Consider the following 23,506-nt stretch of genomic DNA (forward strand, 5'->3'; position numbering starts at 1 on the left):
TAGTGTGGTCCGTGGGACATCAGTGATGCCGGAAAAAAAATTGACATGTTTCTGTGTGGCAATCACGGATACGCATGTACGCCGCACGGAGACATGGTCAGTGAAAAATCACTGATGTGTGTGCAGACCCATTGATTATGATGGGTCTGCATAGGTCAGTGATTCTGGTACGTATAAAAACTAGCACATACATATCAGAATCACTGACATCTGAAACAGGCCTAATATGTATGCCCCCTCAAGTACTGTCTATGCCCCAAGACCCTCCTGTGCTGTATATACTATAACCCCAGCCCCTCCTGTGCTGTATATACTGTAGCCCCCAGCACCTCTTGTGATGTATATACTGTAGCCCCCAGCCCCTCCTGTGATATGTAGTGTGTATGTATGTGTGTATATGTGTATATATATATATATATATATATATATTAGTAGGTAGTATATAAAACCCCCATCCTCCCTTGTGATACATACACAGCGGTGTCAGTGTGCACTGTGCGTGGCTAGGTCTGTTAAAGTGATGCCAAGTGATCACATGCCAAGGAGGAGCTGGACAGAGACAAGCGGGGCTATTACCTCCAATGTGTGTATATGTATGATGTATATATCTATGTATGTCAGTGTAGATGACTGTGTATAGATTTGTCTGGTTCTATGTATTTTAGGGAATTTGTCTTCAAATATGTACCGTATATGTGCGTATGCCTGCACCCACGATCAGGACTCACTGTGTCCTGGAGGCAGTGGGTCCTGACCTGCGGGGCTGCACGTCTCCTCCACAGGAGACCACAGCTGCCTGTGCCCATGATCAGGACTCACTGTGTCCTGGAGGCAGCAGGTCCTGACCTGCGGGGCTGCACGTCTCCTCTGCAGGAGAACGCAGGAGACCGGAGCTGCCTGTGCCCATGATCAGGACTCACTGTGTCCTGGAGGCAGCGGTTCCTGACCTGCGGGGCTGCAAGTGTCCTCTGCAAGAGAACGCAGCTGCCTCTGCCCACGATCAGAGTTCAGTGCGCTGCGGTCTCCTGCTGTGTTCTTCCTACGGAGGACGCATGCAACTGCAGCAAACAATTGATATGCTGCAGTCTGGAAAGACGCTCCGCAGGTCAGTGTTTGCTGCAGAAAAAACAAGCACAGTGGGCGTGGGATTTCTAGAAATCCCTCCACTGTGCTTGTACTGTACAATGCAGCGTTTTGGACACAGCAAAAACACGCTACATCCAAAATGCTGCAAATACTGATCGTGGGCACGCAGCCTTAAACAATGTGATCAGCAGTGCTGAAAAGGATTGGATGTGGGCATGACAGATTGCAAAATGGGTGTGGTTAGGGGCGTGTCCTAAAATTGCCGCGGCATCTTTAAATGTTGGGAGGTATGGTTTAGGGTTGTGTAACAGGGAGGATATGGGGGATGAGAAGTAGTTATGTTTTGCAGCAGTGAGTGTGGACTTGAAATTGGTGAGGGCTGTTTGTATGCAATGAAGTGCTCTGTGGAATGGGATCTCTTCCATCTCCATTCAGCCGCTCTGGAGGCCTGTCTCAGTTCTTCAGTCAGGCTGGTATGCCAGGGTTGTCTGTTGATTGTGTGCGTTTTGCTATGCGTGAGGGGGGCAGCCAAATCAAGAGCTGTACGTATTGTGGTGTTATATAGAGTGGCAGCAACATCTGCATCATGTAATGAAGCAATGTCAGCAAGAGGGAGGAGGAACTCAGAGTGAATGTGAGTGAAGGATTTTAAGATTTCTGCAAGGGAGTGAAAGTTTCTAAAATGGGGGTTGAGTGCTAGGTGAGGAGAGGGAAGAGAATGTAAATATGTTGTGGTCCGATAGGGGGAGAGGTGAGTTTGAAAGGTTAGATAGGGAACAGAGGCGGGTAAAGATGAGGTCCAGCATGCGGCCATCTTTATGGGTGGTAATGGAGTATCATTGTGTGAGGCCGAGGGAGTAACTTAGTATTAAAAGTTTAAAGACATGCAACATCCAACCAAGTGAACACTCTCCAGGATGTTGGCGTATCATATCCAGATCAACCATAAAGAGAAGATTGCATGAATGAAAATACAGAGGGTTCACTGCACGGTGCCAGACACTCATAAGCCTCAAGAATAAGAAGGCTGGATTGGCCTTTACTAAAAAAATATTAAAAAACCAGCACAGTTCTGGAAGAACATTCCTTAGACAGAATGATGGAAAGAAAAAAGTATATCGAAGGCATGGTACAGCTCATCATCCAAAGCATACCACATCATTTGTAACACACGGCGGAGGCAGTGTGATGGCCGGGCATGGTAGAGCTCATGATCCACAGCACACCACATCATCTGTAACACATGGCGGAGGCAGTGTGATGGCTGGGCATGGTAGAGCTCATGATCCACAGCACACCACATCATGTGTAACACACGGCGGACGCAGTGTGATTTCCAGGCATGATACAGTTCATGATCCAAAGCACACCCCATCATCTGTAACACACGGTGGAGGCAGTGTAATGGCCAGGCATGATACAGTTCATGATCCAAAGCACACCACATCATCTGTAACACACGGCGGAGGCAGTGTAATGGCCGGGCATGATACAGTTCATGATCCAAAGCATACCATATCATCTGTAACACACGGTGGGGGCAGTGTGATGGCCGGGCATGATACAGCTCATGATCCAAAGCACACCACATCATCTGTAACACACGGCGGAGGCAGTGTGATGGTCGGTCATGATACAGCTCATGATCCAAAGCATACCATATCATCTGTAACACACGGTGGGGGCAGTGTGATGGCCAGGCATGATACAGCTCATGATCCAAAGCACACCCCATCATCTGTAACACACGGCGGAGGCAGTGTGATGGCCGGGCATGGTACAGTTCATGATCCAAAGCATACCATATCATCTGTAACACACGGTGGGGGCAGTGTGATGGCCGGGCATGATACAGCTCATGATCCAAAGCACACCCCATCATCTGTAACACACGGCGGAGGCAGTGTGATGGCTGGGCATGATACAGCTCATGAGCCAAAGCATACTACATTATCTGTAACACACGGCGGAGGCAGTGTGATGGTCGATCATGATCAAAAGCGGAAGTGTGACAGCTGGGCATGCATGGCTGGCAACGGCACTGTTTCCCTAGTATTTATTGATGATGTGACAAAGGACAGAGGAAGCTGTATGAATTCTGCGGTTTTCAGAGACACTGTGTGCTCAAATCCAGCCCAACTGATTTGTCGGTGATTCATAATACAGATGGACAATGACCGAAAACATAAAGCCAAAGCAACCCAGGAGTTTATTAAAGCAAAGAAGTGGAATATTCTGGAATGGCCGAGTAATCACCTGATGTAAACCCAATACAGACGCATTTCACTTTTTAAGATTAAACTTCAGGCCACAAACAAACAGCAACTGAAAACCGCTCCAGTAAAGGCCGGCAGAGCATTAACAAGGAGGAAAAACAGCGTCTGGTGATGGCCATGAGGTCAAGACTTCAGGCCGTCATTGCCAACAAAGGGTTTTCATCAAAGTATTAGAAATTTACATTTTACAGCTGCGGGGGCATACATTTTGCTGGGAGGGGCAGAAAGCTCTGGGGCATACATGTTGCTGGGGGGCTGGGCAGACATCTCTGGATGGGGGATACATGTTGCATGGGAGAGAGCAGACAGCTCTGCGGGCATACACATTTCTGGATGGCAGACAGCTCTGGTGGGCATATACGTTGCTGGAAGCAGACAGCTCTGTGGGGCATACATGATGCTGGGGCAGACGGCTCTCGGGAGGCATACAAGTTGCTGTGGGGGCTGAACAGACCGCTCTGAGTGATGCTGGCGCTGCGGCTCCTCTTCATCTATGACACAGGAGTGCATCACGTACTAAGTCCGCCCACAGGTGAACTTCAATGCACACAGCATTCAGCAGTGATCGCACAAGTGCTGGTGGAGCTGTCACCCAGCAAAATGCGGCTGGCGACTCGAACACTGCGGTGCCCAGAAATTTGCCATGGGGCCGCAGAACTGATCACCGTTCTTTCCAATGGCGAGTGGGCCCCGTCTGTTCAGAGCCCCAGCACTTGCCAGTTACTGTCACCAGCCCAGGCGGAGAATCCCCATTACTGGGCTCAGGCTCCATACACATTAGATGCTGGGGGGAGAACAATCGGTCGCTCGGTGGTTTATCCCATATACAGGAACACTCGGCTGTCGGCTCCTGTGTTCTCTATTCTCTGCTGACAGAATCATCCGGCCGCTGTTTATTTTCTGGAAGTAAAAGATCTGACTGTGGAGAATCCGACAGACCGGACCCTTCTCCCCGACATCCTCTGCTGTGGAGAGTGCACAGGGGGCGCAGCAGTACGATTATATAAGTGCAGATGTGTTGTTCTCGGGCTGATGCTCCTGTGTTTCCTTCAGTCTCTAATGACATCACTGCAGCTACGTCACTGATCTCAGCCGTGATGTCACTATGTATGACACGTGATCGCTGTGGCCCTTTATTGTCTGTAACTTTTGTGATGGTGACATCACTGTGACCTCAATCACTGAGGATCCGTCCTGACCGGATATTAACCTTATATTTCCCTCCACACACAATCTACACGATCTGTCTCCTCATTTGTTTCCCCTTATTATCTCCAGTAATTGCATTATTACAGTGGATTCTTTATGATGTTACATAATCATCTTCTCCCCATTTAGGTCCCTACAATATCGGATCCTCTCAGTGGAGATCTTCTATAGAAGAGAATTCTCCTGATTGCCCCGTGAAGGATGGATATGGACAGTGACAAGATGGCGGAGAGGATATTACACCTCACCCTAGAGATCCTCTTCCGGCTTACTGGAGAGGTGAGAGATTCTGATGACGTCACATTACATCATTCTTAGCTATGGGAATAACAGATGGACAGAACTGGAGAGGTGAGGACTCTGGAAATGTCTGGAGTGAGATTTCTTACTGTGTCTCTCCATAACCAGGATTACACAGTAGTGAAGAAGACCTCTAGTGAGCGCTGTCAGGCCCCTGTGTCTGAGGGATGGGGAAGACCCCTGAGCCCAATCACGGGGCCTCACCCCCCGATACATGAGGACATCAATGACCAGAAGATCCTAGAACTCACCTACAAGATGATTGAGCTGCTGACTGGAGAGGTGACACTGCTGGGAATGCTGGGACATTATACAGTAACGCTATGAAGGGATCGGGGGTGACGGTATCATTGTATGTGTCAGGTTCCTATAAGGTGTCAGGACGTCACCGTCTATTTCTCCATGGAGGAGTGGGAGTATTTAGAAGGACACAAAGATCTGTACAAGGACGCCATGATGGAGGCTCCCCAGCCCCTCACATCACCAGGTAATAGACAGGACTAAATACACACGGCCTATAATTATCTGTATGTAAGGAATGAATTCAGTCCCTGTATGTGTCTCCTCCAGGTCTATCCAGTAAGAGGACAACACCAGAGAGATGTCCCCGTCCTCTTCTCCCACAGGACTGTAAACAAGAAGATCCCGATGTTCCTCAGGATCATCAGGTAGATGGAGAGAAGGTGCCATGAAATCTCCCTATGATGTGTAGACGGCTGTGAAGGTCTTGTGCTCAGTCTTGTTTTATCCCCCAGTATTACATGGTTTATACTTGTGTAATGAGAGCGGTGGAGATGGCAGGATTAGAGCTGATCATAGATGGGACTTCTCCATCTGTCTGTGACTTTTACAATATTTGTTTCAGGGGGAAGATCTGACCCATATTAATACTACAGAGACATATGTGAGGGGTGATGAGCGGAGTAAAGAGGAGGTTCCTACAGATAACCGCCCAGGTGAGTAGTGACCACTAAATGCAGAGAAGTCACAGATTCTTCTCAGTCACCAGCTGTGGCTGCTTTATCAGGGTCTTCTAAGAAGAAGGAACAAAACTTATTATCCTAAAAATAAGGTGTATGAGGTTTCCCGTACATCCTAGACACGGGGAATGTGCAGTTTATAGTGGAATGAACACGTCCCATATAAAATTATGCCTTTTGAGTTTCCATATCCTGATATGGAATTAACATGAAAAATGTAAAAACTATTGCAAAATGAACACATATTTCATAAAAATAAATGGACAGGTGCATCTCAATAAATTAGAATATCATCTAAAACTTAATTTATTCCAGTAGTTCAGTACAAAAACACACATATATTGAGTCATTACACACAGAGTGATCTACTTCACGTGTTTATGATATATTCTATAGAGTCATTACACACAGAGGGATTATTTCACATGTTTATTTCTGTTAATGTTGATGATTATGGCTTACAACCAATAAAACCCCAAAAGTCATTATCTCATGAAATTAGAATAATTACCACAAACCATCTGCAAAGGCCTCCTAAGTGTTTAAAATGGTCCCTTAGTCTGGTTCAGTAGTCTAATCATTCATGGGGAAGACTGGAGAAGACAAATATCCAGAAGGCAGTCATTGACACACTCCAGAAGGAGGGTAAGCAGCAAAAGGTCATTGCTAAAGAAGATGGCTGTTCAGAGTTTTGTATCCAAGCATAATAATGGAAAGTTAAGTGGAAGGAAAAAGTGTGGTAGAAAAAGGTGCACAAGCAACCAGGATAACCACAGCCTTGAAAGGATTGTTAAGAAAAGGCCATTCAAAAATTTGGTGGCGATACACAAGGAGTGGACTGCTGCTGGAGTCAGTGCTTCAAGAGCCACCACACACAGACGTATCTAGGACATGGGCTACAACTGTCGCATTTCTTGTGTCAAAAGCAACTCATGACCAATAGACAACGCCAGAAGCGTCTTACCTGGTTCAAGGAGAAAAAGAACTGGACTGTTGCTGAGTGGTCCAAGGTGTTTTCAGATGAAAGTAAATTTTGCATTTCATTCGGAAATCAAAGTCCCAGAGTCTGGAGGAAGAGTGGAGCTGTTTGACGGTTAGTGTGAAGTTTCCAGAATCAGTGATGGTTTGGGGTGCCATGTCATCTGCTGGTGTAGCTCCACTGTGTCTTATCAAGACTAAAGTCAGCACAATCATCTACCAGGAAATTTTATAGCATTTCATGCTTATCTCAGACCAACAAGCTTTTCGGAGATGGAAATGTCATTTTCAGCAGGACTTGGTACCTGTCCACACTGCCAAAAGTACCAATAACTGGTTTACTAACCACAGTATCACTGTGCTTGATTGGCCAGCAAACTGGCCTGACATAAACCCCATAGAGAATCTATGGGGTATTGTAAAAAAAAAAGATGAGGGACACCAGACCCAACAATGCAAACAAGCTGAAGGCTGCTATCAAAGCAACCTGGCCTTCCATAACACCTCAACAGTGCGACAGGCTGATCACCTCCATGCCACGCTGCATTGATGCAGTAATTCATGCAAAAGGAGCCCGACCAAGTACTGAAGCATTTACTGTACATGCTCTTCAGTAGGCACCAACATTTCATGAGTTTAAAATAATTTTTTCAGTTGGTGTTATAAAATATTCTAATTTTCTGAGATAATGACTTTTGGGTTTTCATTAGATGTAGAGAATCCGGCACACAAAATAAAGTTGATTCCAAAGATAATATTTCGTTTGAATATATTTTTTATTATTATTGTTCTTGTGGGGATATCAAAAAGACATGCGTGAACAAGTCCAACTTTTCGACCAAAACCTTTGGTCTGTTTCAAGGACTGTGAGACATAAAACAATATATCAAAAAACAGAAAATTACATAAAGTAAATAAAGTAAAACATACAGTCACAATAGGAACTGTTTTCATCTATAGAAACAAAAATTGAATCACCCAATGGTGAAAGGAAAAACTGGGATTACAATAAGTTTCTCCACAAGAAGTCACAATATTTATGAAATTGAATGCAATATTTCATTTCAAAAGTATTTGTACATCATATTTATAATGAAAAGAAAAAAGGATGATATTAAGGAAGTTACTGAGTAAATAACACAAACCTCAAAGGGTTATGGTATGGTGTGTATCGCGTAGAATATTCACTCGCATAGATTTAATGCATATCACTCTTATATAGCCTATGACCAAAAGAGGGATAAATCAGGAATGGCATGAGTAGAGTAAAATACACAACTGGAGATAAAGTCATGTGAGTCATAGAAAGAAAAGGATAATGACACTGTAGGGGATAAGTGTAATTACCTTAATACCCTCACATAAATGATAGGATGACAATCGTCCTCTTATTTGACTTGTTAGGAAGCTGTATAACCAATGACACAGATGTTATACATAAGATATATGTCTTTGCAAAGAGCATGAGTGGTAAATTGAATGTATTAATGTAGAAAATATGCGTATATATACGTAGATGGTCTTCTAACCATCCGAGATGGGAGAAAATAGTGTCTCCAACGTCTCTTATATAAAATGGGATTGTGAGCAAAAACAACACCTAGCATTGATTAAATCCATAGGTTTGAACACCTGTGACTCATGATCTAGAACATGTATAAAGAAAAAATACAGGGTGAATAGCTGTCACATTACCAATTAGCATATCAGTATGATGGAAATGTCTGTATAGATAACAAACAAAACAAAGTAAAAGGAGTCACCTGTAAAGGGGTTGTCTATGTCTGGCGCAAAGAAAGCCTGAGGCAGGTACAATAAGGCACCTGAGTATAGATGAGGTAAGATATTATGACACGAACCGGTCTATTTATTATGAACTAAAATGATATAGTGCTTACCCAGAGGGTGAGATTATTGGAAAAAGGTCCTGGGTATGATCATGGGGCCTGTGTACAGAAGGCGATAAAAGGGTTACGTGCCAAAGTTATATGTGAAGCCGATGAGGCCTAGCTAAGATCATACCTTGTGCCTGTTCCTTGTGGTCGCCGTGTCTAGAGGTGCCTGGAGGTGGCCGGTGACCTGCCACGTGTGGGTTATATGGGCTGTGAAATAGATGGAGCCGCCTGTGTATTTTCTGTTTGTGAGCTGGAATGAGGCTTGGAACACATGACGCGTAGGCGCCTCCCGGGGTATCTGGAGGGCGCATGCGCGGAAGGCGGAACCAAGCGTCACAGTGAGGGGAGGTGATGACCAGTGGAGCACATATCGCGCCCGCAGCGGGCAACGCATGCGCAGCAGGCACTCCACATGGCGTGTGTAATGGGAAACATAAAGACAGAGCGGTGGATGGGATGTATCATGCGCAGGCGCAGCCCGACCTTCAGGCAGCGCGTGCGCAGAAGACAGCACAACCACGGTGTGTATAGTATGGGGTAGAAGTATGATAGGAAGATGGAATAAGTCTCACGCATGCATCGTCAAATAATTGGCGGCGCATGCGCAAAAGTGAACCATCTAAAAGTACATAAAGAAACAGTATAGCCAGCGTGTACAGGTATAACCATCCAGTGAAACAGCAGGAACAGGGATGCCCGGGTGCTTGTGATTCGCAGCGAGATGAAGGTGAGGTCAGGTAGGATGGGCCTAAAAGGAGAGGGAAGGAAAGAACACAATTAGAAAAACGTAGATGATATACATGTATCCATGATATGCATTTGGCAATATATCAGCTTTACATTACATGAGTAATTCAGGTAATATAATATTTACTGATCATGAGAAGCATCTGTTAAGGACGAAGTCATATATCTGTGAAAGAGAACAGATTAAATGAGGACAACAGTAATAGTGCGATATATCATAGATGGAAATCTCAATGAAAAGTCTCATATTCCCTATTAAGACCCCTGGGTTCGAGGGTCTGTAGGGTATGTATCCAATATGCTTCCCTTTGTTTGAGCCTTTGTATCCTATTACCCCCTCGTCTTAAGGGGGATACATGCTCTATGATTTGATATCGAAGCTGTGCTACAGAATGATGCATCCCATCCACCGCTCTGTCTTTATGTTTCCCATTACACACGCCATGTGGAGTGCCTGCTGCGCATGCGTTGCCCGCTGCGGGCAGCGCGTGCGAGATATGCGCTCCACTGGTCATCACCTCCCCTCACTGTGACGCTTGGTTCCGCCTTCCGCGCATGCGCCCTCCGGATACCCCGGGAGGCGCCTGCGCGTCATGCGTTCCAAGCCTCATTCCAGCTCACAAACAGGAAATACACAGGCGGCTCCATCTATTTCACAGCCCATATAACCCACACGTGGCAGGTCACCGGCCACCTCCAGGCACCTCTAGACACGGCGACCACAAGGAACAGGCACAAGGTATGATCTTAGCTAGGCCTCATCGGCTTCACATATAACTTTGGCACGTAACCCTTTTATCGCCTTCTGTACACAGGCCCCATGATCATACCCAGGACCTTTTTCCAATAATCTCACCCTCTGGGTAAGCACTGTATCATTTTAGTTCATAATAAATAGACCAGTTTGTGTCATAATATCTTACCTCATCTATACTCAGGTGCCTTATTGTACCTGCCTCAGGCTTTCTTTGCGCCAGACATAGACAACCCCTTTACAGGTGACTCCTTTTACTTTGTTTTGTTTGTTATCTATACAGACATTTCCATCATACTGATATGCTAATTGGTAATGTGACAGCTATTCACCCTGTATTTCTCCTTTATACATGTTCTAGATCATGAGTCACAGGTGTTCAAACCTATGGATTTAATCAATGCTAGGTGTTGTTTTTGCTCACAATCCCATTTTATATAAGAGACGTTGGAGACACTATTTTCTCCCATCTCGGATGGTTAGACGACCATCTACGTATATATACGCATATTTTCTACATTAATACATTCAATTTACCACTCATGCTCTTTGCAAAGACATATATCTTATGTATAACATCCGTGTCATTGGTTATACAGCTTCCTAACAAGTCAAATAAGAGGACGATTGTCATCCTATCATTTATGTGAGGGTATTAAGGTAATTACACTTATCCCCTACAGTGTCATTATCCTTTTCTTTTGATGACTCACATGACTTTATCTCCAGTTGTGTATTTTACTCTACTCATGCTATTCCTGATTTATCCCTCTTTTGGTCATAGGCTATATAAGAGTGATATGCATTAAATCTATGCGAGTGAATATTCTACGCGATACACACCATACCATAACCCTTTGAGGTTTGTGTTATTTACTCAGTAACTTCCTTAATATCATCCTTTTTTCTTTTCATTATAAATATGATGTACAAATACTTTTGAAATGAAATATTGCATTCAATTTCATAAATATTGTGACTTCTTGTGGAGAAACTTATTGTAATCCCAGTTTTTCCTTTCACTATTGGGTGATTCAATTTTTGTTCTTTCTATTGATGAAAACAGTTCCTATTGTGACTGTATGTTTTACTTTATTTACTTTATGTAATTTTCTGTTTTTTGATATATTGTTTTATGTCTCACAGTCCTTGAAACAGACCAAAGGTTTTGGTCGAAACGTTGGACTTGTTCACGCATGTCTTTTTGATATCCCCACAAGAACAATAATAATAAAAAATATATTCAAACGAAATATTATCTTTGGAATCAACTTTATTTTGTGTGCCGGATTCTCTACATCTACTGGACTTATATTTTCCGAGCACCTGAATCTTTTCTTCCCCTCCTAGTGAGCCAGGCCTTTTCTATTATTTTGGGTTTTCATTGGCTGTACGCCATAATCATTATTATTTATTATTATTATAGCGCCATTTATTTCATGGTGCTTTACATGTGAAATGGGTATACATTATAGGGACAAAGTACAATAATCATAAACAATACAAGGGACAGACAGGTACAGGAGGAGAGAGGACCCTGCCCGCGAGGGCTCACAGTCTACAAGGGAGGATACAGTAGGTGAGGGTACAGCTGGTCGTGTGGCGCTATATCAGACTGATGGTTACGGCAGGTTGTAGGCTTGTCGGAAAAGGTGGGTCTTCAGGGTCCTTTTGAAGCGTGTCAGGGTAGGCGAGAGTCTGATATGTTGTGGCAGAGCATTCCAGAGTATGGGGGAGGCATGGGAGAAATCTTGGATGCGATGGTGGGAAGAGGAGATGAGCGGGGAGTAGAGAAGGAGATCCTGTGAGGATCGACGGTTACGTGCAGGTACGTACAGGGAGACTAGGTCACAGATGTAAGGAGGAGACAGGTTGAGGATGGCTTTGTAGGTGATGGTTAGGGTTTTGAACTGGAGTCGTTGGGCAATGGGAAGCCAGTGAAGGGATTGGCAGAGAGGAGAGGTCAAAGAGTAGTGGAGGGACAGGTGGATTAGTCGGGCTGCATAGTTTAGAATAGATTGTAGGGGTGCTAGACTGTTAAAAGGGAGGCCACAGAGCAGGAGGTTGGAGGTTGCAATAATCAAGGCGGGAGATAATATGGGCATGTACTATGGTTTTTGCAGCTTCTTCGGAAAGGAATGTACAGATCCGGGAAATATTTTTGAGTTGGAGGTGGCAGGAGGTGGAGAAGGGGTTGGATGTGTGGCTTGAAAGAGAGATCAGAGTCTAGAGTTACTCCCAGGCAGCGAGCACGTGGGACTGGGAAAGTGAGCAGCCATTGAAATTGATAAAATGCCAGGTTTTTACCATGTAAGAAATCCTACCAAGATGAGTAATTTCAGAACTTTTTCCACCTGCAATGTCGTCTATAATATCTAGAAATACTTGGAGAAACTAACTGAAGTCTGTTTGAATGGAAAAATAAAAAGCTAAAATAATGTGGTTGCATAAGTTTGCAAAACCATAAACTAATACTGTCTTGAAATAACCTTTGAATGTATGACAGCATTCAGTGTTTTTTGAGCCAGAGCCCATCTCACGGCAGATCTACAATTGGCGATCTTTGCCCACTCTTCCCTTCAGTAGCTCCACAGAACTCACCCTGGGTATTGAAGACCATTGAGACGCCAATCTTGCCACTGCAATAAGACAACCATGGGTAGGTAAGGCAAACAGGTGGGGAAAGACAACAAAAAGATCTTCAAGATTTCTTCAGCAGGAACTTCGCAGCTGCAACAGTAACAACTCCACATCTCTGCAGAGTCAAGCTCCTTCAAGATGAACAGCATAGAAATGAGCTATAGCCAGCATAGGGATGAGTGAGGAGCGGATATTTATAGCAGAATGGAGTGGCTGCAGCTGAGATTACAACTACCTTTTAAATACGTGTAGAATGGAATTGCACCTTAACCCCTTCAGTATCAGATGGCATTAAATACACTCCACCGCAAGGTAAACAATGAACAGGCACTAAAGGGGATATGCGATCAATAATATGCTGTGAACTTCTGATCCCCTCTTGAAATCATATCAGGCTGTGACACACGTAGGTATACGTTATGAGGTCAGAAGCTTCAACTTGTAAGAGACAACATTCATTTGTTTAAGAACCTTGAAAGGTCCAATGTAGCAGGGATCCAACTTGTAGGAAGACACTTTGAGATGGATATATCTTGATTAGAGCCATAGGTGGGTCCAGACATCTCATATCTGCATGCCTCTTCATGCTTTTGGGCAATTTCATCAGTGTGGCTCTGGTGTTTTCCCAGATTTTGGAGAAACTTTTAGCGAAGTTGGTGACCACAGGGATCTCCAAAGTAATGCCCACAGGGAAAGGGATGTTGGGCTGATGACCATACACAATGAAAAAGGGCCGATGCGTTGCTCAAATGGTTGTTGTACGACAACTTTGGCCAAGGCAAAAGCTTGACCAGTCCCTGTGGTAAGAAGTGACAAAGTGGCGCAGGAAGTAGGTAAGGACTTTGTTGACACACTCCACTTGACCGTTGAATTAAGGTTGGTAGGCAGTAGTCCCAGGAGACATTCAGCAACTTGCAGGTAGCCCTCCAGAACCGGGAAGTAAACTGGATGCCCTCTGGGTGATACGCTGTAGAGCGGTAGACCACGCAGGCGGCAAATATGCTGAGTGAACTTCTCAACGAGTACTAGAGCAGATGGAAGACCAGACAAGGGACTAAAGTGGGCCATTTTAGAAAATTCATCCACCACCACCCAGATGATGGAGTAACCGGAGTATACCAGAAGGTCTGTGATGAAGTCCATTACAATATGCTGCCAGGGAGCGGGCAGCACAGGAAGTGGTAGTAACTGATCTGATGGAAGCCCAGCATGAGCAGCCAACTTAGACGAGTGACCCCACTATAGAGCTAGCTTCCTGTTAACCTCTGTGACAAAGGTCTTTCAAGAACGAAAACAAGATAAATTTACCAGTGCCACAGTAAGTATCCTAGAGGGATTAATGATATGTTGAGGCTCCTCTTAGTCAGTTGATAAAAAGGACCTGTACCATGCATCCGCTTTGATGTTCTTGTCCGCTGGCCAAAAATGGAGGACAAAGTTAAAACGGACAAAGAACAACGACCACCTAGCTTGGCATGGATTCAGCCTATGTTCTCTTATGGTTGGGGAATATATGTAAATATCGCCACTCCTCCAAAACTATCTTAATCGCCAACAACATTTGATCTCCAATCGAATAGTTGCGTTCTGGCGAAGAGAAGGCCTTGGAAAAGAAACAGCAGGTTACTATTTCCAGGTAGAGGATTTATGCATAAGGACTGCCCCTGCCACAGAGGAAGAAATATCCACATCCAAAAAGAACTGTTTTTTAGCCTTAGGACTATGCAACGCAGTATCTGATGAATATTCCTGCTTCAGGGAGATTAAGGCGATCTCAGCCTTTGGAGTCTACTCCTTCAGATTAGCACCCAAGCAGATCAAGGTAGAAATCATGGCCGTTAGAGATGAGAAATGTAATATAAAATTGACGGTGGTAGTTAGCGAAACCCAGAAACTGTTGGATAGACTTCACACCATTTGGACGAGGCCACTTAAGAATCACAGACGTCTTCTCAGGATCCATCCTCAACCCAGGTTCAGAGATTATGATACCCAGGAAAGGAAATATGCTAGAACACGCACTTCTCAAACTTAGCGTTTTCCCTAGTTTTCCCTAAGCCTCTGCAGGACCTGGTTGACTTTCCTCCTGTGTGTGGACAGATCAGGTGAGAACACCAAGATGTCATCAAGGCATACTACCACACGAGTAGATAAGATCACAGAAAATGTAATTTACAAATTCTTGGAAGACCGCAGGGATATTGCTGAGCCCAAACGGCATTACTCAATACTCACAATGACCGTTCCTGGTGTTAAAAGCGGTCTTCCATTTGTCCCCCTGGCATAAGCGGATCAGGTTATACACTTCTTGAAGATCGAGTTTAGTCAAGCTTATGGAGCCTCTGAGATGATCAAACAATTCTGGTATGAGGGACAGCTGATATTTATTCTAGATCATGATTTCATTGACATCCCTCTAGTCAATACAGGGCCAGAGAAAGCCATCCTATTTCTTTACAAAGAAGAAACCAGCTGCAGCTTGGGTGGAAGATTTCTGGATAAATCCCCCACTATATTTTCTTTGATGTACTCAGATATGGTTTGGGTTTCTGCCTGGGACAGAAGGTAGATATGACCTTGAGGAGAAGAGGAGTGGAACTGGGAAGTAGATCTATAAGACAATCACATGGTCTTCAGGAGGTAGAGTCTATGCTTCCTTCTTATCAAAGACATCCGTGTAAGACCAATAAGCAGGTGGCAAACTCAGTAGTTTGACGGAGTAGCCGGCGGTCGTGGAGGACGGTGGGAAAAAGACATTTCTCGTGGCAAGACTGGACCCCATGAAGCACTTCTTCTGACCTCCAATCCAAGATTGTCTCGTGCCATGGCAGACCCAGAAGCAAAGAATGGGACAGGAAGGGTAGCACATAGGTGATCTTTTCCAAATGCAACATTGAATGCACCTGAAGTTCCACCAGCTCAGTAATGAATTGATCATTCTCAGACAAGGCTTTCACGTCAACAGATGACAACACCATGGGACTTTGGAGACATTTAATGGGAATCTGATACCAGTTCAACCCCGCCTGTTGCATGACGTTTCCTGCGGATTCGGAATCCAGATAAAACTCAGATAGGTGAGCCGGGTGTTACCACAGGAAATGGCCACTGACACAGGCAGAGAACAGATTCTCTTGCCCAGGGTAGCCTCTCCATCAGACCCTAGGCTTGGAAGGTTTCTCGATTTCTTTGAACAGGAGTGGATTAGATGTTCAGGACTGCCACAGTAGAAGCACTTTTCTTCGAGGCGATGGACCTCTTGGCGGTGTTTTAGCCAACTTCATTTGGTCTACTTGCATAGGTTCAGGAATAGCTATGGAAGATGAAGTCTAACAAGAAAGTAGCACATCTGCAGCACCACGCGGCAGCCAAGGGTCTCACTTACCGCAATCCTGACTGCTCCGCAGGACTTTCTGGCTGAAACTGGAGGTGCTCTGCTTGTCAAACTCAGGAATGGGTAAAGCAGTAATCCAGGAACACAATACAGCAGCGGCACACTTCAATCGTAAAAGTTTTCTTCTCTTATTGACCTAGGCGTGTGAAAACAGCAGCCACAGATGGTGCAAACAGGAGCACTGAGCAGGAGGACGGCAACTTTGTGCCGATCGGTGCTTCTACGGGTCCACCTCTAGGCTGACGTGCTCAATAGAATTCAATACCTGACAAAGGTGAGCACTTCACATGACTTCAATGTGATACAAATACTGACAACCATTAAAATAAATGAACAAACAAGTCTTCTATCGGAGGCAATTAATTGACATATGTAAATAGCCATGATAGTTTTTTCCTTTTTCTGCGGCCTGAATAAAATTGGCCAGAAATGATCTATCATTTAACCCTTAGGGGCCCTATGCATTTGAATTTATTATCCAGAATGCCTCTTTTTGTAAAAGTGCTTTGTGGCCATCTCCACATCTCGATAGAGGTTTCAATACTTCAAGACCAGCAAACCAAAACATTTTTGGGTCACCTGAGTGTTTTTCTCTTCCGAGATTTATTAATCTAGTTAAACTTTAAGGGCAGAGTCACTCGCACAAGTGCAATGTGAGAATCTCACATTGCACTCAGCCCTATTTAAAACAATGCTGCAGCTCAGATCTGTGAGTTTTTCCTCAGCCCTAACAGACTGAGGAAAAAAATCTCAGCATACTGCGATTGTCTGCGAGAGCCGTGTCATTCACACCCATACAAATCTATGGGTGCGAGAGAAACATCGGACTGCACTTGGATGTTATCCAAGTGCAGTGCGATATACGCACAGACTGGCAATGGAGGAGATGGGGAGATTAATCCCTCCCTCTCCACTGGAGCTGTCATTTGATCTCAGAAACAGACCACATTTGTGTGAAACTCGGCTCAGGCTCACACACGTAGCAGATCAGGAGCCGAAGGTCATTAGCATATCGCATCCGATGCTCTCACATCAGAAGCGATATGCAGGTGTGAATCTGCCCTTAGCTGTAGTCTCTGAATGTGTATGCTCTCTAAAACGTACAAACATGGAGCACATATCTGTCGTTCTTTAGTTTTAGCCAAAATGTCTTTCTGACTTAATAGATTACCGTATTTTTTATTTTATAAGACGCAATGGATGATTATAAGATGCACCCCAAATTTATAGAAAAAAATATGGGGTCCGTCTTATAATCTGGTGGTATCTTATGTCTTACCGGGGGGTGGACGTAGCGGTGATGGATTGAGGTCTCAGGAGGCTGGGGCGGTGTTGGAGTAGGGTGATGCTGCAGGCGGTGCTGTGGGTGTCCCGGATGCTTGCTGTGGGAGCTGTGAGGCAATTGTATCCAGAAACTGTTGGCGGTGCGGGCTTCAAAGAAATGACACCCAGAGTCGATGCGTGCGCAGATTGAGCTATTTGCTCAATGACGAGATCTCATCTGTGCACGCACCACTTCCGGGCACCATTTTCCGTAAATTCTCTGCTGGGAGATCAATGGACTGGTAGGTAGAGTGTGCACAGATGAGTTCTTGAGGCAAGAGTTCAATCTGCGCATGCGCCGAGTCCTGGCTCCATTATACTTGCAAAAGAGGCCAAGAGTAAAGTAAGAGGATTTGGGGTTAAGTCAAAAGCAAATGAAAAGTGAAGGAGACCATTGCAGTCCTGAAGAATCAAAAAGGTGAAACAGTCAACAAGGTGGAACAGCAGGTGGAACTACTAAATTTGTATTTCGTATCTGTCGTCTCCAAAAAACTAATGCAAGCATAAATGATAATCATTATAGAAATGATGGTCAGGAGGAGTTCAAGTTGACAGTAAGCAAAGCATTGGTATTAGAACACTTAGCCAAGTTAAAGGAAACAAAGTCCCCAGGTCCAGATAATTTACGCCCTAGAGTCTTGAGATAGCTAAGGAAGTAATAATACCACTGCCATAATTGTCAATAAGTCACGGGAAACAGGAGTGATCCCTCTAGATTGGGAAAGGGCAAATGTCGTTCCTATCTACAAAAAGGGGGAAAAGGAGGATCCAGGAAATTACAGGCCAGTAAGCCTGACCTCCATAACAGGAAAAATCTTTGAGCAACTTGTCAAACAACATTTACTTAGGTACCTGGATGGGAAGGAATTAATTACCCAGAGCCCCACGGCTTTATGACCAATAAATCTTGTCAGACCAACCTGATTTCCTTCTATAACGGTCACTGAATGGTTGGACTAGGGGAATGCTGTGGATTTAGTATACCTTGACTTCAGTAAGGCATTTGATAAAGTATCACATAACATCCTCATTGAACAAATGATCAAGTATGGAATCGATAAAAAATCAGATGGATTCACAACTGGCTTAATCATCGGGTGCAAAGAGTAATACTAAATGGATACACATCAACCTGGAGGAAAGTCAAAAGCGGGGGCCGCAAGGCTCTGTCCTGGGCCCTGTGCAGTTTAACATCTTTATAAATGATCTGTGTGAGGGGAATCCGGAGATATGAGAGGTCGCAGACGGGCGCACAGGGGAACACCGGAGTGTGCTGCCCCCTAGCGCCCTCTAAAGGGGGGAGGTGTGAGGGGAATCCGGAGATATGACGATAAATTATGATGTTCAGTCATGTCAGTCAGCTCTCCTGAAGTCACCCCCCCTCCCTTCTCTGGTGTCAAATCCCAGTACACATCCAAAGGCAATCTCCTATGATATGGAGATTAGGTGTCTTGGCAGGCCTTTACAACAAAGGGAGAGGAAGACCCCCTGGGGGGTTGTGTCCATTCATCAAAGAGAGTGGACAGGGACTTGGCAAAACCAAAAGGAAGCTAGTCACAGCGGGAGAGCATACTGCTTGCTCCGTAATATACACAGTTATGATATTACCGTGCGTCTCAGCCATACACCCCCTACATCGTTAGAATCGGGACTTCAAGCCGAATCTCTGTATATCCTCGAAGTCTATGTGGCGCCCTGGGGCGGCGAGATATAGAGTACTGCTAGTAGGAGTCCGGTAAATGAGTCGTGCTTGGACTCAAAATGCAGAGGGGATCCGGGCGGATCTGATGACACCAGAACCGTCCCGATCGGACCTCCCAGTCCGGAGTTGCGGGTAATAGTCCCTTCTGGGATATTACTCTGACTCAAGGCAGGGGGAGTGGCAGTGCTTCCCTCTGAGGTCACGAAGGTAGGAGGGGACAGGGATTCGGCCAGGTTGATAACCACAGTTCGGACATTTTAGCTTGTTCTTTTGCCGGGGGTCACGTGTGGAAACACCTGTGGGAAAAGTTCCTGGAAACCTAGTCTAACAGCACCCCCCAGTGGGCAGACGCACAAGGTAACTGCTTGAACTGTATGCCTGTTTGTAACCCATACCTTGCCTGTAAATGTACTCTGACCTAACTGTATATTCTGTAGATTCCCTATTGTACATATTGTAGTTTCTAGTGTGGCTTAGGTCGATTAAATTATATAATTAATCTTGGGCTGTCCTGTTATCTCGATCTTGAATCCCATGTCGGTGTGTTCGGTTAATAGTTACCGTGAATCGGTTGGTGGCAGCGAGTTTGTGCCAAGGATCATTGTGGGGCAACCAGTGAGATTCGGGGAGGTTTTTATATATTCCGTTCGCGGAGGTCGGGGGAATATATACCCTACTCTCACCGGGAGCCCTTCAAGCATCGGCACAGTAGAATAGCGGCCTCCTTGCTTATTGTCTGGCAATTCCATAATTGGCCTGACTATAAGGCGGGCGCTAGAATGCGCATCACGTGCTCTGTCTGTCGGTCGGGAGGTATAAAGGGGGGGTGTGACTCCCGCTTGTTACCCCCTGATCGTGACATATTGGTGGCAGGCGGTGGGATTTCTGAGTGACTCCCCCGGCTGTTCCTGACAATCTGGAAAATGAAATTACTGGGAAACTCCTAAAATTCGCAGATGATACTAAGATAGGAGCAGTAGACAACACTATAGGAAAGAAATTGTATTCAAAAGGATCTAGACACACTCGAACAATGGGCTGAGGAGAACAGGATTGTGTTTACCAGGGACAAATGCAAATTCCTACATCTGGGTAAAAGAAATGTAAAACACATATATACTATGGGAGGAATAGAACTAGGTGATAGCACGGGAAAAGGACTGGGGCAGAGTATTGGATCCTAGATTCAACATGAGCCAACAATGATGAGATGCAGCTAAAAAGGCCAACAAAATTCTGGGATGTATCAAGATAAGCATTGAATCTAGATCAAGAGAGGTAATTATTCCCCTATACTCTGCCCTGGTCAGACCCCACCTGGAATACTGTGTACAGTTCTGGGCATCCCAATTCAAGAAAGACATCGATATATTGGAGCAAGTCCAGAGAAGAGAAGCCAAGATGATAGAAGGTCTGCAAACCCATGTCCTATGAAGTCTGGCTAAAAGATCTAGGAATGTTAGTTTGCAAAAAAGTTGGCTCAGAGGAGACTTAATAGCGGTCTACAAATATCTGAAAGGAAGTCACAGTGCAGAGGGAACTACCCTATTCTCAGCACAAGGAAGTCCAAGAAGCAATGGGATGAAACTAAAAGGAAGGAGATTCAGATTAGACATTAGGAAAAACGTTCTGATAGTGGGGGCAGTCAGGGAGTGGAACAGGCTAAAACGGGAGGTAGAGAGGGCATTCAGAGAGTGGAACAGGCAGCCACGGGAGTTAGTGAGGGCAGTCAGAGAGTGGAACAGGTGACCACGGGAGGTGGTAAGCTCTCCATCAAAGGAAATCTTCAAGCGGAAACTGGATAAACATATAGCTGGTATGATTTAAGAACGCCTGCACTCGCAGGGGGTTGGACCCCCCAATGGCCCTTGAGGTCCCTTCCAACTCTACCATTCTATGAGTCTATGATATGAAGGGCGCACCACCGACATTTTTAGGATGGCCCTTGCCTCACCCCCTGCAGCAAGCACAGCCCAACGCAGCATCCTGTAACCCCTCTCTACCATCCCCTGGTAAGCTACATTCGACTTCTAAGAGGACTCCCTCATTTTCCTCTCAAATTTTTGGGAGGAAAAATGTGTCATATAATCCGAACAATATGGTAGTTTGATCATGTGCTTCATTTAATAAACATTTGAGATACCTGCATTTAAATTTCTTTTTCGATTGTTCCGCCTGTCTTTCGAAACTTCTATATGTACAGTTGATCTTTTTTAGGCGTAATAATTGGCTATATGGTAGCACTTTTTATTTTGGGAAATTCTGGATGTGCACTTTTATAATGTAATAATGCATTTTTTGCAGTTTTTTTTCTAAATGTTGTCTGGGTGTCATTGTTCTTAGTTTCTGTATTTATATCCAGCAAATTCAGTTTGTGTCCCCAAAAATAGATGTAAAATTCATATTCATTTTGTTGATTTTGTTCTAATTGTGTACAAAATCATTGAATTCAACTGCTGAACCTGACCAGACTGTACAGATATCATATATAGTATATAGCGGAGGAAAAGTTTGATATATTTTAAGAAGGGATTAGATATCATATACATGAGCATTCCAACAAAAAGAAAAAGAAAACTGGTAGCACTCACCCTTTTGCAAAAAAAATCTTTATTACATCCAAAAAAATAAAATCACAGGAGAGGGGTGCGGGAAGCATCTGGGACGACTGGAAATGTTTCTCGCACAGCGACGTTTTGTTGGGTCCTGTATCAGGACCTGACAAAGCGGCACTGTAAAGGCTCTCTACATCAATTGATGCTACAGAAAATACCTCTTGCCACTCAAAATCCTACAGGGCCAGTAAGGAATCACCTGTGTCTTTTATGAAAGATGGCACTGTACTCAGAGCAGGTTTTAGCAGGTGTCTGCAGTGCACAATGAAAACCGTATGCTGCAAGGATTAAAATAGAGACTTCAGCCCTGTGTCTGTTATCTCACAGTCTTGCCTGCAGCACAATTTACCTGCAATGTTAGCTTAAGCCTCTCATATTTATCATTAGTGGGTCTCAGCAGCGTATGAGCTCAAGTCCGACTCAGTTACATAGATTGAAAAAAGACCTTCGTCCATCTTGATCAACCTTCATCCACCAATTATATATTTTGTCATTAAATTATTTCTAACTGACAATGTTGTGTGCACTAAGGAAATCATCCAGCCATTCTTTAAAAGTTGTTATAGTATCTGCCATTACTACCTCTTGTGGTAGTTCATTCCATAATCTGACTTCTCGAACTGTAGAGAACCCTTTCCTATATAGCTGCCCTAATCGCCTTTCTTCCACTCGCAGTGAGTGCCCCCTGGTCCTTAGTGTTGCCTTTGGAAGCAATAAGTCATGAGCCAGTCCTTTATATTGACCACACATGTATTTATACATATAAATGAGATCTCCTCTGAGACGTCTTTTTTTCTAAGCTAAACAAATCCAACTTTTTCAACCTCTCATCATATCGGAGGCCTCCATCCCTTGCAATAATCTAGTTGCCCTTTTTGAACTGACTCTATCTTCTTAACCCCTTCACCACTGGCCACTAAAACACCCTAATGACCAGGCCATTTTTTGCAATTCTGACCAGTGTCACTTTAACAGGTTATAACTCTGAAACGCTTTAACGGATCCTAGCAATTCTGACATTGTTTTTTCAGGACATATTGTACTTCATGTCAGTGGTAAATTTAGGCCAATATTTTGTGCATTTGTGAAAATTTTGGAAATTTTGCGAAAATTTCGCAATTTTCAAACTTTGAAATTTTGTGCTTATAAATCTGAGAGATATGTCACATTAAATAGTTACTAAATAACATTTCCCATGTGTCAACTTTACATCAGCGCAATTTTCGAAACAAAATTTTTTTTGTTAGGATGTTAGGGTCAAAGTTCATCAACAATTTCTCATTTTTCCAACAAAATTTATAAAATCATTTTTTAGGGACCACATCACATTTGAGGTGACTTTGAGAGGCCTAGGTGACAGAAAATACCCAACAGTGACCCCATTCTAAAAACTGCACCCCTCACACTGCTCAAAACCACATCCAAGAAGTTTATTAACCCTTCGGGTGTTTCACAGGAACCAAAGCAATGTGGAAGGAAAAAAATGAAAATTTTACTTTTTAACACAAAAATGTTACTTTAGCCATCAAATTTTGCATTTTTACAAGGGAGAAAAGAGAAAATGTACCATACAATTTATTATGCAATTTCTCCTGAGTACACTGATA

At 44.2% G+C, this 23,506-nt stretch overlaps 1 pseudogene; it reads left to right on the plus strand.

Annotated features, from left to right (window-relative positions):
* Nucleotides 1-23,506, plus strand: part of LOC142313016 (uncharacterized) — a 183,075-nt pseudogene that overhangs the window by 139,042 nt on the left and 20,527 nt on the right.

Source organism: Anomaloglossus baeobatrachus, chromosome 5 (genome assembly GCF_048569485.1).
Source record: "Anomaloglossus baeobatrachus isolate aAnoBae1 chromosome 5, aAnoBae1.hap1, whole genome shotgun sequence".
Taxonomy (NCBI): Eukaryota; Metazoa; Chordata; class Amphibia; order Anura; family Aromobatidae; genus Anomaloglossus; species Anomaloglossus baeobatrachus.